The sequence below is a fragment of the Protopterus annectens genome, chromosome 7.part0, assembly GCF_019279795.1.
Source record: "Protopterus annectens isolate FY-2018-M chromosome 7.part0, PAN1.0, whole genome shotgun sequence".
In the NCBI taxonomy this organism is placed as follows: domain Eukaryota; kingdom Metazoa; phylum Chordata; order Ceratodontiformes; family Protopteridae; genus Protopterus; species Protopterus annectens.
This window is the reverse complement of record NC_056739.1, coordinates 529,309,383-529,323,819: the sequence shown is the minus strand read 5'-3', so window position 1 is coordinate 529,323,819 and position 14,437 is coordinate 529,309,383.

Below are 14,437 nucleotides of genomic sequence, written 5' to 3'. Positions count from 1 at the left end.
TGGATATGTAGGGTTACTAATATGTCTATTGGCAACTGTGTATGTGTTTCTGTATGCACAGCCACCGTGGCTGTCTTTAGTGTGTGTATGCAATGGCTATAACATTTTGTGTGCCTCTTCCACCCTGTGAACTCCCCCATTGCCAACCTAGTGTCAGCCCATACAGATGTCATCCACCTTACAAACGCAGCTATACACTTTCTAACACCAAGCCAATGTGGTGCATGCAATGGTCATATCACTGTTTATTGTACATTAAAATATTGGTAGGTCATCTGCTTTGAGAAGTGCCACATCCATGTGAATGTGTGTTTTAATGCATGCCCCCATGCAGCGGCGCACGTGTGTGTGTGTGTCTATATGTGTGTGTGTGTGTGTGTGTGTGTGTGTGTGTGTGTGTGTGTGTGCGTGTGTGCGTGTGTGTGTGTGTGAGATGGCTCTAACATCTTAAGGGCCTCTGAACCCACAATTGGCAATCCTAACAGCCCCTGCAATTGTCACCCACTTCAACAGTGGCAGACACTGCCACACTACAGTATTACTCAGCTATTTGTGTTAAGTATCTAGTGCTATCAATCATAAGATTGTGCAGGGGGGGCTGTGCTCAGCCCTTCCTCTGCTGACTCATGTAAAGGACTATGACTCTGTGTGCTCTACCAGCACAAGAGGCCAGCCATGCATATGAGATAGTAGGCACACATGCTGGTGATTGTCAGGTTAAACTAACACAGGCTGACCTGTGTCAGGAATACATACCCCAAACCTGTCATACACAGTACCAGGCATACCCTAATCAACTGCATGATGGCTGAGTGGATGAGACAGAAATGGCAGGGGGGAACAGGTGCTGATAGTTGAATCTGTTGCAGTTAATGTAATGGCTAAACTTGTGAGGAACATAATGCCATTACTCAAGTAACCCCCTCTGTATGTGTGAGCCTGTGGTCCTACAGAACACCCAGGTGACATGTTTGAAGGCTAGATGGCTGTGTCATGGGTATGTATGCAAGGTCAGACTCTCTGCCACTATTGCCCCTCACACACTGTTGCATGTAAACACACCTAGTAAACATGTACATATACAGCTGTACCTTGGCTATGAAAAGATCACTGTGTTTCCACTCCGCCTTGCTCATCATTGTTACTGTCAGCAGCCCCACACCCTGCAGACACACAGACACCTGGAAAACAACCAGAATACAGTATGTGACACTACAGTCAGTCAGCAGTACTAACCACAATAGTGCATCTTTGTTAACAAGGTAAATAAACATCAATGTGTACCCATAACTACTTTCAGCAGACAGCACCTTACACAGCATGACATTGCTACACTGTACCATAGTCACCATGTGCATCAGACCCATATAAGCATGTCCATGCATCGATAGTATGGATATCAGGGTTGTGGCATAGGTATCATCACATGCATGGAGTGTGATGTTGGATTGCAAGAGGCCAAGACTGGGCCATATGGCTGACATTTTGTGTGTGTGTGTGTGTGTGTGTGTGTGTGTGTGTGTGTGTGTGTGTGTGTGTGTGTGTGTGTGTGTGTGTGTGTGTGTGTGCACATGTGTGTGTCTGGAGGGGTGTTGTTAAACTGGGCCATGCAGAGGACCTGTGCATGTCTGGTGGTGACCAGCCTGTGATAGAATGTGTGAGTGTTTGCACACCATCAAGCCATATGGATACCTGACACAGGGCTATGTTGAACAACTGAGGAATGTACATGGTAGGATGTATGGTTCACTGTCTCCTGTTGGGGATGCAGGAACTGATTTTGCCAGGAGTATCACTGGCACCACCAGGCCCACGGACAGATGCAATTGTATTCCCTGATGGTGACTGCTGTCTGCTGGATCCCCATCTCTGACGGGACTGGCCAGGACAACGTACATATGGCCTACTTCAGTGTGGTGTGGACAGCACCCTCCCTTTGGTAGTGCTGTTGGTACTGCCACTATGGGACTGTGAATGTGCATGGGCATGTGGGCTGTCATCCAATGATATTGCTGACCTATGTCTGCCTGGCCGATGCCCTACTCCCACTACATGCTCAAGCACAAAGATTGCACAGTCAAGCAGTGACAATGTTTCACCCCACTGTCTATCCATGACATTGGTAAGATGACACATGGCATCTCAAATGCCTTGGAGATTGTTACGCATGGCAGGAAGTGCTGCATTCATGACCCTGAGCATCTGTCTGGTATTGCAGTCAGTACGCGCCTGTGCCTTTATGACGTTCCATAACGTGCATCTGGTGACACCTGCTGTGGCACTTGCAACAGGGGCTTGATGGGCAGCAGTCCTCTGTTGAGCACCCCTGTCCATCTGCCTGAGTGTTACCATACCTGTTCTCTGACTATGGCTGGTGTCTACACTCACACTCTAGCCTGTTCCATGCCACCACCCTCAACTTGTCTATTATCCATGGCTGCTGGGGGATGGGTATGTGTGGGCATACTGACTGTGTGCGGGGACATGATAGGCGAATGTGGGGTACCAAACAGTGCCACAGATTCAGGCACCAACAACCCACATGTGCCTCATTATGACCACCATCATCATGGGAGTCCGCTAAGACACTGACATCAGGTTGTGAGGCAGAGAGACACCAACCCCCCATGTTCACCTGCAAGGGGAAGACAACATATGTAAATTAATACCCTGCAGTATATTTATGTATACACAGACACACACACACACATACACACACACACACACACACACACACACACACACACACACACACACACACACACACACACACACACACACACTCACATTCCTGGTACAGTCTGGCACAGCTTTGACACCTATGGGCCCATCAGGGCAAACCATGCAGTAGTTCTGCCTGCCACAATCCATCTCTTTCACAGCTACTGTAATGCCCACAACAATGGGTGGCAAATTCTACTGTGTGATGGGCCTAGTAGCAGAATGGTAATTGTGACCAAGACCAAGGCTACTGGAGTGAGCTATACAGTGTCACTAAGTGCATGTGCACATACTGTAAGAGCTGACTTATTGCTATACAGACCACACACAATGACAAGGTGTAACGATAACTGATGAAGAAACAAGACTATACACTATCACTGCAGTACCTACACAGTTCAGACTCACAGGGATTCATTTCAGACAACATTGCAGGACAGTCTGCAATACATACAGGAAACATGTAAAGTACTAGGTGCATAGCCTCATAAGATTATACCATGCTATTGGCCCTGATGCCCTCATAAGCCTGGCCCAGACTTTCACCCATGTGCCTTTGAAGCCAGCACCAGTTTCCCCTTTCCAGCTGGGACACCTGCAGAATCCCAGGGGTGTCTCATCTGCTTCCCATGCAGTTGTCCAGCTTCTTCTTCAAGAGAGCTATGCATGTACTATGCTAGACATGGGAAGGGAGTGTATTTTACAGACAGTGTATTGTCTGGAACACTACACTGTCTCACCAAGAAGTACTATACATGTCACAAACCAAGTGAGGGCCTTGTGTGCATGTTGCATGAGTGGGGTTTGTCTTATAGATATGCAGAAATGCCATCAAGGCTGGCTTGGAAATGGCCTTGTATGCCAGACACAGATCACCTATGGTCAATCTGTATGACACTGAGTACAGGGACAGGGATTTCAGCCTATCTGTACAGGATAGGTGTTGCAGACCCTGGATTTGCCTGGTCAGGAATCTGTGTAGTCTCTTCACCTGCTGCATTTGATAGCCAAGATACATACCAAAGGAGCATTGTACTTGGTAATATGTCTGATAAGGTGGAGTACAGGGATGTTGTGGCCTCCTGGTTTCTGGATGACATACCCATATTTGGGAGCTGGGCCATCTAGATGGCCTTCTGTACAGTGGTACCCACATGGTGGGAAACTGTAGGTTTGCTACCAAACTTGGTGCACAAGTTGCCTCACAACTGATTGCATGTTAATTACATTATTACTGTCATAAATAGTGTGGATGACATCTGCCACAGCAGGGAGAATGATGCTTCTCCTGGCATTCAGTTTGCAACAATGTTTCTTGCCAGTCATGATTTTGGGTAAGGGCCTCTTGGAGGATGGTCACATCAGTAGAGGAATGTAAGACAGTGGCCAGCTTGCAAGCATCTGTAAACCTGGTCAGCCACAGACCACTGCTTTTGTCTTGTACTTAAGATATGTATATCTCAAACAATAGAGGCTCCAGACCAATCCTTGGAGTACACTGCTCTGGAAGACTCTACTACTAGAGGTGGGTTCCACTTCTTTGACTGAGCCGGTACTATCATTGAGCCAGTTAGCTACCCATCTGGTAACATCCAGGTTGATGCCTAGCTGTGTAGGCGTATGTATCCTGGCCAACGGATCTATATTAGAACACTGAACATTCAAAATTTCGAGTGTTCTAATATCGACCCATTTCCAGCGAATGCTGAAAATATCGAAGAAACAGAAAACCACATTTTTTCCTAGGGAAAGAATTCAGTTTTCTGTTTCTGTTGCTTTGGTATTTTCAGCACTGTGGTGGAAAGTTACGGGTCGGGTTCAGGTAAGTGTGCAATGTTGTGGACGTGAGGGTTAGGGTGGGTTAAGTGAGTTAGGGTTAGGGCGCGGGTCAGGTAAGTGTGGGATTGTGTGGACATGAGGGTTAGGGTGGGGTAGGTGAGTTATGGTTAGGGTGCGGGTGAGGTGACTGTGTGATAGTGACGGACCTTAGGGTTAGGGTTTGGGTTAAGGTAAGTGGATAGTTAGTGGTGTATGTATAGTTTAGTGTAGGGTTAGGTGTAAGAGTTTAGGTGTATGTGTGTGGATTGCTGTTTGTTTGATGTGCTTGTGTTGTGTGTATGCATTTTGGAACAGCAATTTTTTTTCCTAGGGAATAAATTTGCTGTTCTGTATGTTTGATGTTTTAAATTTTCAATTCATAGGGTTCGATATTAGAACACTCAAAATTGTGAACGTTCGGTGTTCTAATATAGACCATGGCCACCTGGGGATTGTTGTGAGAGAACTGGGCTAGGTAAAGGTAGGCATTGTTCACCATCTTCCCCTTGTGCTTTTGTTTGTTGACCTCTTCAGAGAAGTTGACGAGGTTTAACAGGCCTGATTTCCCTTTGACAATACCACGCTGTATGGACTCAGACATTTTGAGGCTGCCGATGTCCCTGTTCATAATGTCCTTGATATTGCCTTGCATGCCCTTGCAGACCAGGCTAGTTAGGCTGATGTGCATATGATTGGCTGGGTCAGTGGATTGCGCCGCTTTTGTGTATAGGGATGACGGTGGCTGTCCTCTGTGCAGATGGGATGACACCAGTGCTCAGGCTTTGGTTGACTACAGTGAATAATGAAGCTGACAGCTCATGCCTGGGTTCATCTAGGATGCAGCCATGGATGGTATCAGGCCTATGGAGACTTATGTGTGTGTTGCCTTTGAGAGGGCATTATGGACCTGCTTCCTGATGATGAGGGCAGGGGGTCAGGTGCTGTGCATGCACATGTATACTGATGGGGGGACAGCGGGGTGATGTTCACACTTCAGTTGTCTGAAGCAGGTTGCCTATATCTATGCCATATGTATATGTGGTGCTATTGACCACTGCTACAGAGCAGATTTGAGTGTTGCTTTTGGGATAGTAGACATATGTGTGGGAGGCCTAGTGATTGGTCTTGGTGGATGAGTTCAATTTGCACTCAAAGATAATCTTAGGGTAATTCACCTGTGACCTTATTCGCTTGTTCAGACCAAGGTGACATTTCTTCCAATAAGGTACCTGCTCCTTCTTGACTCTGTCCAGCAATTATTTCCACCTATTATGGTATTTGCATATTGCTGCTTTCCACCAAGGATGTTTACCCTACCTAGAGGGAGATGATGTTGTCCTGTCAGGTATTGCTGAGTCTGTACAGCTATGTAGGTAATCACATAGTATTGTGAAGTGGGCTTGGACACTACCACTAGTTCCAACTGATGGGATGGTGACAGCAAAGCTACGTCTACCTACTCTGAGGAGATTTATACTCATTTGTGTAAAGTTTATTTTGTTTGACCCTGACGGGGGGGGGGCAGGTTAGATGGTGGCCTGAACAGTGATGGCTATGTGGTCAGATCTTACCAAGGAGGATGACATGGTAGGAGTGCTACAGCACCTACTTATGTTGGTTAGGAACAGGTACAGGATATTTCCACCTATCATAGGAGTGTTGACCGGCTGATCAACTGCATTGCCATTGACAAAGCCGAGGAATCTCTGTGCATTCATGCTCTGGTGGCATAGGTCATGCACACTATAGTTGGGTAGTTAAAGTCACCCAGGAGCAGGGTAGATGATTGAATCTTGACAGATTCCAGCAAGTACCAATAGGTGTGGTGGGTGTCCAGAGTCATGGTTGGAGGTCTGCAGCTAGCTATGATTTGAGTATGTGTTTTGTCAAATGTTAACTGCACTCGGGATGTCTCTCATGAGTCATACTGTTTGGCCAGCCTGGAGGTGTGTATGTGTATGAAAATGTTTAAAACTCCACCTCCTGTGGCTTTGTAGCCCTCCATTTGGGGTCTAAACATATGATGGGATGAGTAACCTGGCAAGGTTAGTGTGATCTCCGCAGCTGCAAAGCATGTGTCAGTGACTGCACAAATGTCGGCATCCTACAGGACAAGATACGCTTGCACTGACATGGGTTTCATGCTAAGACACCTAGCTCCTGTTAGAGCAAGATATCTGCACAAAGGTGCACATCAGTGGGGGGCAAAGGGCTGGAAAATAGTCACACTTTATGAATCTAGCTGAAACACACTTAGTTGCCAGCAAAGACGGTTTTGCATTCACAGGTCTTCTCCACAGGATATTACATCTGATATTCAAATGTATGCTATTGTGTTATGAGTTCAGTCTTTAATGGGATGCCAGTGATGTGCCAGACAATATACAAGTGTATGAGGCATTGACTACAAATATGAGGCAAACATGTGGTCAGCCCGCAAAACTCTGGACAGTTGACAGGTATGGGCTCAGTATATTACATACAGTTCAACACTCACTGCTGCTCCTGTTGTTTACTATGCACCTATCCTATAGATGACATATGAATATTTACAACATCCCAGGTAGCTGGCCTAGCAGTGTCACAGTCAGTATTAGACAACAGACACTCCAGTAGTAGTCATACATGAGCTAAGCTTTGCTGGGGTGATTCAGGGGCCAGAACTGTGATCCATGTCACTGCAGTGACTGCGGACACTGAAAAAATTTTAAAAAGTGCTGTACAGCAATTTCTGAGTGCAGAGGGCATGTTAGATGTGCATGTACTACTTAAACATGCCCCCTGCACTCAGTAGTGTTCGTGTCCATTCAGCCTTAGAAGTAGCGCACCTTCATGAATATGCAAGGAGCGCTGTTGTTAAGTCTAAGCGGAAATGGACACGGTTCACTCCATGCAGGAATAGCACTATTCCTGCATGGAGTTTATTGAATCCTGGGGTTTATTCATTTGGTGTCTGTTACTATTTGTGAAAAAATAGATTAATAAATATTTGTCAGCTGTGTGAGGAAGTTATTATGGTTAGGCCAGTGTATGTTAGTGTGACCTGGTATGAGTTCATGGTATTTCATATTTGTTAAGAGCCAGGATAATATATTGGTTAAGGTGGCCAGATATCAGTATACAAATGTCTCCTTTGTTAATATATCAAGTCTAATAATATTACATCCAAGGGGAAGTATTTCTAAATCTGGGATATGAGATTTTAACCATGTTTCAGTTATGGCGGCTATATAATGTTTGTGATATTCTCTCCAGCAGTGGAAATCAATTATTTTATTGCAGATACTTCTGACTTTTGTGACTATTGTTAAAGTATGAATTGCAAAAAGTTGGGCCAGGATTAGGTTTGATGTCACCACTGAATAAGAGATGGATTGAGGAAGATGAGAAGTAATAATTTAAGCAGTATTTAGGTATACATTTCTGATTATTATTATAATAATAATTATTATTATTATTATTATTAAAAGGATAGAGTTGAGTAGGGAAATATTTTATTGTAAATATATTTCTGTGTATATATTGATTTTTTCTAACATCTTTAGTTGCAATTCGAAGCTTATATAATAGCATAGTAATTACAGATGGGAAATAGAAAAAAGGTATACGTACAAAGAAAAAAACATAACTCATCAAAATTATAATGAAAACTATATGCAAAAGTGATAAGTGCCTATATAGGTCTTTCATATGATGAATTGATAGGATAAAACTAAAGTACAATAAATGTTCTAAATTGAAGACAATTGCCTTGCATAGCTTTTGATTTTGAACCCATTATATAACATGATGTAAGAGTTTACTCCAATAGTTTACATGATAAAATCATTTATTTTGATTATTAGTTATTAATTAAAGGGCTGTAATATGTTTATTTGTTATTTATTTGAATCCATCTCATGACATTTTTGCTCTAGCATGCCAATTCTGGATGATATAAAATTTAATTAGTGAGAAAAGACTAGTTAAAACATCGCATCTTGCTACATTAAGCCAGGAGGAGGAATATGCAAAAGTGTCACTCACAGGACAACTTTTATATTTACAACTATACTGATGTAGTGGTAAATCAGGAATATTTTAACCTCTTTACAAAAGGTTTTACATTTGTACTGGTAAAGAAACGTAGGCATTGAGGAAATTTTACTAGACATTAAATTATTCACTCGAAAATTGAATTTGTTACACATTTATAAGGAAGGGTATAGAAATAACAAGGGAGATATGTTAAAGAAGACTAGTACTTACAATCCCCCTTTACATTATGATATACAACATTTTGAAGGATGTGTTACAGGATTATTAAGAGATGAATACAAAAAAACACAAAAAGTTGAATCCAATTTATCTAGGGAAGAGAATAAATTGCTCAAAGAATTAAGTGAAAATAATAAATTATGTATAATGAAACCAGACAAGGGTGGTGGGGTTGTACTGATGGATCTATGGGATTATACCAAGAAAATGATGGATATACTTGATAAGGACAATAGGTATGCTATAGTATCCAGAAATGAAGTCAATATTTCTTATAGGAAAATAGATTTAATACTGGAGGACAATTTACTACAGGGTCTTATTGATACCAATTTATACAATTTTTTTAAAAGTGTCAAAACCAATTATACCTGCCATCTTTGGTATACCCAAGATACATAAAGATTTAGAGAACCCACCTTTGAGACCTATTGCTTCTTCCCAAAGATCGAAAACACAACCATTGGCCTGATACGTTGATACAAAATTAAAGAAGTTTCATACTAATTTTCCACACATTTTGATAGATTCTTGTTTTTTTTTAAATAAAATAGGCTCTAGTTTATATAAAGACAACATAATATTTATTACTGTGGATGTTAAAGACTTATTTTCAGTTATACCCCACACAGTTGGATTGGTCTGGTTTGTGAAGATGTTAATAGATATGGGATTTTTAACTTCAGATGAATTTAAGTTAGTTATAGAAGATATGGAATTAGTGTTGAAATATAATTACATTTACTTTCAAGGAGAATTATATCATCAATTAGATGGCGTGGCCATGGGGTCCGCCTGTGCACTCATTTACGTGAATATTATTATGTTATACTGGGAACAACAATATATTTTAACTCAGTGTTTTATCAATATATTACAGGGTACTATAGATTTTTGGATAACATTTTTATTCTGTGGGATGGACCAGAAGATGGGATAAATGAGTTAATGGAACATATTAACAGAAGTACTGAGTTTTTAAAATTTACACATGATATTGGTCTAGAGGAAATCCATTACCTTGATGTTAGGCTTAAGAAAGACAAAGATAACAATAAGTACAAATCCAGGATTTATTGGAAAGATTGCCATTCCAATTCTTATTTGCACTTTCATAGTGACCATCTGTATTATTTTAAAAAGAATATTGTGAAAGGACAAATGATTAGGGCAGCTAGGATGACATCCGATAGAGGAGACATGGTGGAAGAAATGGAAAAACTTCACAAGATGTTCAATGAAAGAGGGTACCCAGTTAATATGATTCAACCCATTACAGAATTTGTGTATAATAGATGGGAAACTGAATATAAACCTTTATTAACGAGTGGTGAGACCATTGGGATAGAAAAAAGAGATAACAATGATAAAAGTAAGGGTGATCAATTACCCTATTTAATTTTGACCCACCATAATGGTATAGGATGGGTGAAGAAATGTATTAATGATACTTGGGAGATGTTCAACAAAATTCCAATGTGAGTAGATGTGTTTCAACTACCACTTTGGTATAGTTTTAGAAGGAATAAGAATTTGAAAAATATTTTTGAAAAAAAAGAAAAATACAAATAGATCTATAGGAGGAACATGTGCCAAGTATGGTAACTTTAAATGCGGGAGATGTGTGCAATGTCCATTTATAGCAGGAATGAAAGAGTTAAATATTCTCAGTATAAACATGATCCTAAAAGGAAAAAGGTATAATAGTTGTTATACAAAAGGGGTGGTATACTTAAGTTATTGTAAGAAATGTTGGAAGTATTATGTTGGTAAAACAGAACGTAACTTTAGGGTCCGCAAATATGAACACATGCATGATATTAGTAAAAAGAATGAAAACAACGCACTCTTTAGACACACACAGATATGTCACAAAGCTGATTTTAAATTTTGGGTGTTGGAAGAGGTTGAGTTGAATGAAAGAGGTGGGGACTGGGAAACCAGACTTGAATTTAGAGAGATGATTTGGCAATTAAGATTAGATGCATGTGGTAGTCTTGGTTTAAATGACCATATTCCCATAATCCCAGCCCTCAAACTCCTTGCTGAAGACCCCAAAAGACATCATTAGTAACAATTCATTAAGAGTGCATATTACATTTTTTTTAAAGATTATAAGTTTGTATAAATTCTCCATGTCTATTAATCATCTATTAATTTTATTACTGTTATAAATATAAATAAATCTTTTTTATAAATGCATACTTACTGTTTTTAGAATACACACTGTTTTTTTATATACACACAAATTAATTTACTATAATTTATACTAGAGTATATATATATTATTTTTGATACAAATATTTAATTCTAGTGATTTTAAGATATATTTATATTAGTAATAGTATTTATTTACTTACATATTTTATAATTTTGCATGTATTTATAGTAAGTTTTATATAATCTTTACAGCTGATACTGCTTTTTAATCCAAGGGAGCCAGTCATTTTACACACACATACAACATGTGTATAAAATGTTGTTTACACATATACAATAATAATTTTTATATACACACACACACACACACACATATATATATATATATATATATATATATATATATATATATATATATATATATTAACTCTTGTATATATAGTTTTTGTATACATAGGTTTTCTACTTACAATCAATTTGTACATTTTCTGCTATTAATCAACTTATATATTGTATATTGTATATAGTTTTACGTGCCTACTACTTGCAAATTCTGTTTTTTAAACTGAATACACATAAAATGAGATCATGTATATTGAATTTGTATTTTACCAGCAATGGTTAAAAGTTGTACTAATTAAATGGCCAGCCAATAAGGAAACAATGATTGTTATCTGAATGGTATTTATAGGTTCTTTGGTTTTGTAAAAGAAAGATTCTGATGAAGTCTCCGTGAAGGAGATGAAAGCGCTCAATCTGTTTGTGTATTTTTATTATAAATAAACTACGTATATTTACACTTTCGTGCCAACTGTGGATTACATTTGCCTGTATCAAAGGGTGTTGGAGGGAGTTGAAGTGCCATTATTATTTATACGGAGGAGAGCCTTTATTGTTACCGGTTAAAGTCGCTGGTGGATTTCTATTGTGAGTTGCTTGCTTCTCTTTAGTTCACAAGATAGGGTAGATTTCTTATAGCCCATTTTTTTCTAGCTCGATTTTTGCAGAACACCATAATTTATAACAACATTTGCAACCCCAGAAAATATGTAAAAAGTCCACTTTTGATATTTTTAAAACTACCAATTTGGTGAGACTGTGGAATAATATTTATTAAATATATATGGAGTCAAATGTGTGGTGTTAATCTTTATTTGGGTATAAAGGTGTTTTATGAAAGGTGATAGTTTTGAAGATAATTGGGTGGAATACATTATTTGAATTTGTGTAACTGATAGATTAAGATTGATTCAATACTTAGAATAAAGAGTAGAATTCTGGTATTTAAAATATTTAATTAATTTATATGTATTAAATATTTTCTTCAGTGTGTGAAAGCAGTCCATATGAATTTATAAAAATGTATATTATGATCATTAATTTTAGACTTATCTAGGTACATTGAGGTTAGTTCTTAATAGTACAATATAGATTTTTGGAAGATTTAGAACATTTCTTTGGTCACTATTTGAAAGATTTTTGTAGATACAAAGATCTATGACACATTTGTCTTTAAGCAGATGATATTAAAAAGTTTTAGCATTAGATTATTCAGTTTAAGATTAGGGTTTAGATGGATTGGTTGAAATAACATTAAGTCTAGTAAGTCTCTTAGCTTTTGTAAAATAATTCCTTATGTGTTAAACGGTTGCATGTTTTAAGAGTTTTGATGCTTTCTTTGTTTAGGAAATGTAGAGCTTTTGAGTTGCATTGGTATTTTTTACATGATCATACCATATTATGACCCAAACAGGACTACAAATAGTTTGGTTAGGACTATCTTCTAATGTTTTTATAAGTCTACTAGAATTAATTGTGTCATAGTAAAGTCTGAAGTCATGAAGTCTCAAACTGCCAAAATTTTTGGATGGGTCATCTTCTGATAACTAATTCTGATAGATTTTGGGAACCATAAAATTTGGATAATTATGTGTTAATACTTTTAAAGAATTTATAAGGTACTATAAGATAAGATGAATTTAATTGGAATAATAATCTTGGCAAAATATTCATTTTAGTAATAGCAGCATTAAAGAGCAAAGAAACATTCAGATTATTCCATTTGAGAATAGCATGATTGATATTTGCCCATTGTTTCATTGGAATTTGTTGATAAAAAAGGATAGAACTGTGATGGAAAGTTATGCCTAGATATTTTAGTGAATTATTCATCTTTATTTCAGATCATGGAAATAATTTATTAAGCTGTAGTTTTGATTTAAAGGGAAAACAGAAGATGTATCCACATTTAATTTATAATTAGAAAACTTTGAAAAATATCAATATTATATAATATTTTGGTAAATCTATGTTGGAGAGGGTAAAGTAGAGATTTAAGTCATTGGCAAAGCCATTAAAGATAAAGATGTGTTACAAATGTCTTTTATTTTAGGAAATGCCTTTTCTGTTTTAAGAAGAAGCAAAGTCTCTATATATAATTTAAATAGTTCTGGGAATAATGGAATCCTTTTCTTGTCCCATTAACAGATTTGATTGGAGAGAAAATACCTTTATTAATGTAAAAAGATATTTTGGCGTTGGAGTAAATAATTTAAGTTGAATTGATAAAGGTTTGTGGTAAAATAAAACATGGCATAACTGAAAATAGAAAGTCCAGGTTTAGATGGTTAAAAGCTTTAGAAACATCAAGTGCAAGTGTGAAAAAAATGAATTGATGTAATGTTTAGAAAGTGGAATCAGAATGTCCAGTGTTAACATATGATCACAGGTTTGTCTAGCTTGCATAAAACCAAATTGATATGCAGAAATTATATTGGGCAATATAGATTTTAGTCTATTAGCCAATACTGAAGTGAATATTTTAATATCTACATTGATAACAGATATCAGTCAATAATTGAATGAGTTTTAAGAACTGGAATAAGGTTTTGGAATGGATATTATTTTAGAGCTATTAAGGTATAGATCTGAAATACCATTGGTATTTATATAATTAAATACATACAATAATATCTTTGAAATTGTTTTTGCAAAAACTTTATAAAATTCTTCTATGAAGCCATCAAGTCCAGGAAATTAACTAGATTTAAGGTTTTTAATTATTTGTAGACTTTCTTTTTGACTAAATGGTGCTATAAGGTGATTTTGCTGGTCTTCTTTTATTTTTAGTAATGTTCGATAGTTTAGAAATCGGTCATGTTCTTGTGGAGTAGAAGAAAGATTATGTTTATCATATAAATGGGAATATATTTGAACAAATATTTACATTGTCTCCTCTCTTGTATTGTATAACTTATCCTGGTAAGAGATTTCAGTTATTAAGGGAGAGGTCTTATTGATATTTGTAAGTCTTGCTAAGAGTTTAGAAGGGGCTTTTCCCCATTCTCAATTTGCCCATTGTTTCATTGGAATTTGTTGATAAAAAAGGATAGAACTGTGATGGAAAGTTATGCCTAGATATTTTAGTGAATTATTCATCTTTATTTCAGATCATGGAAAATAATTTATTAAGTTGTAGTTT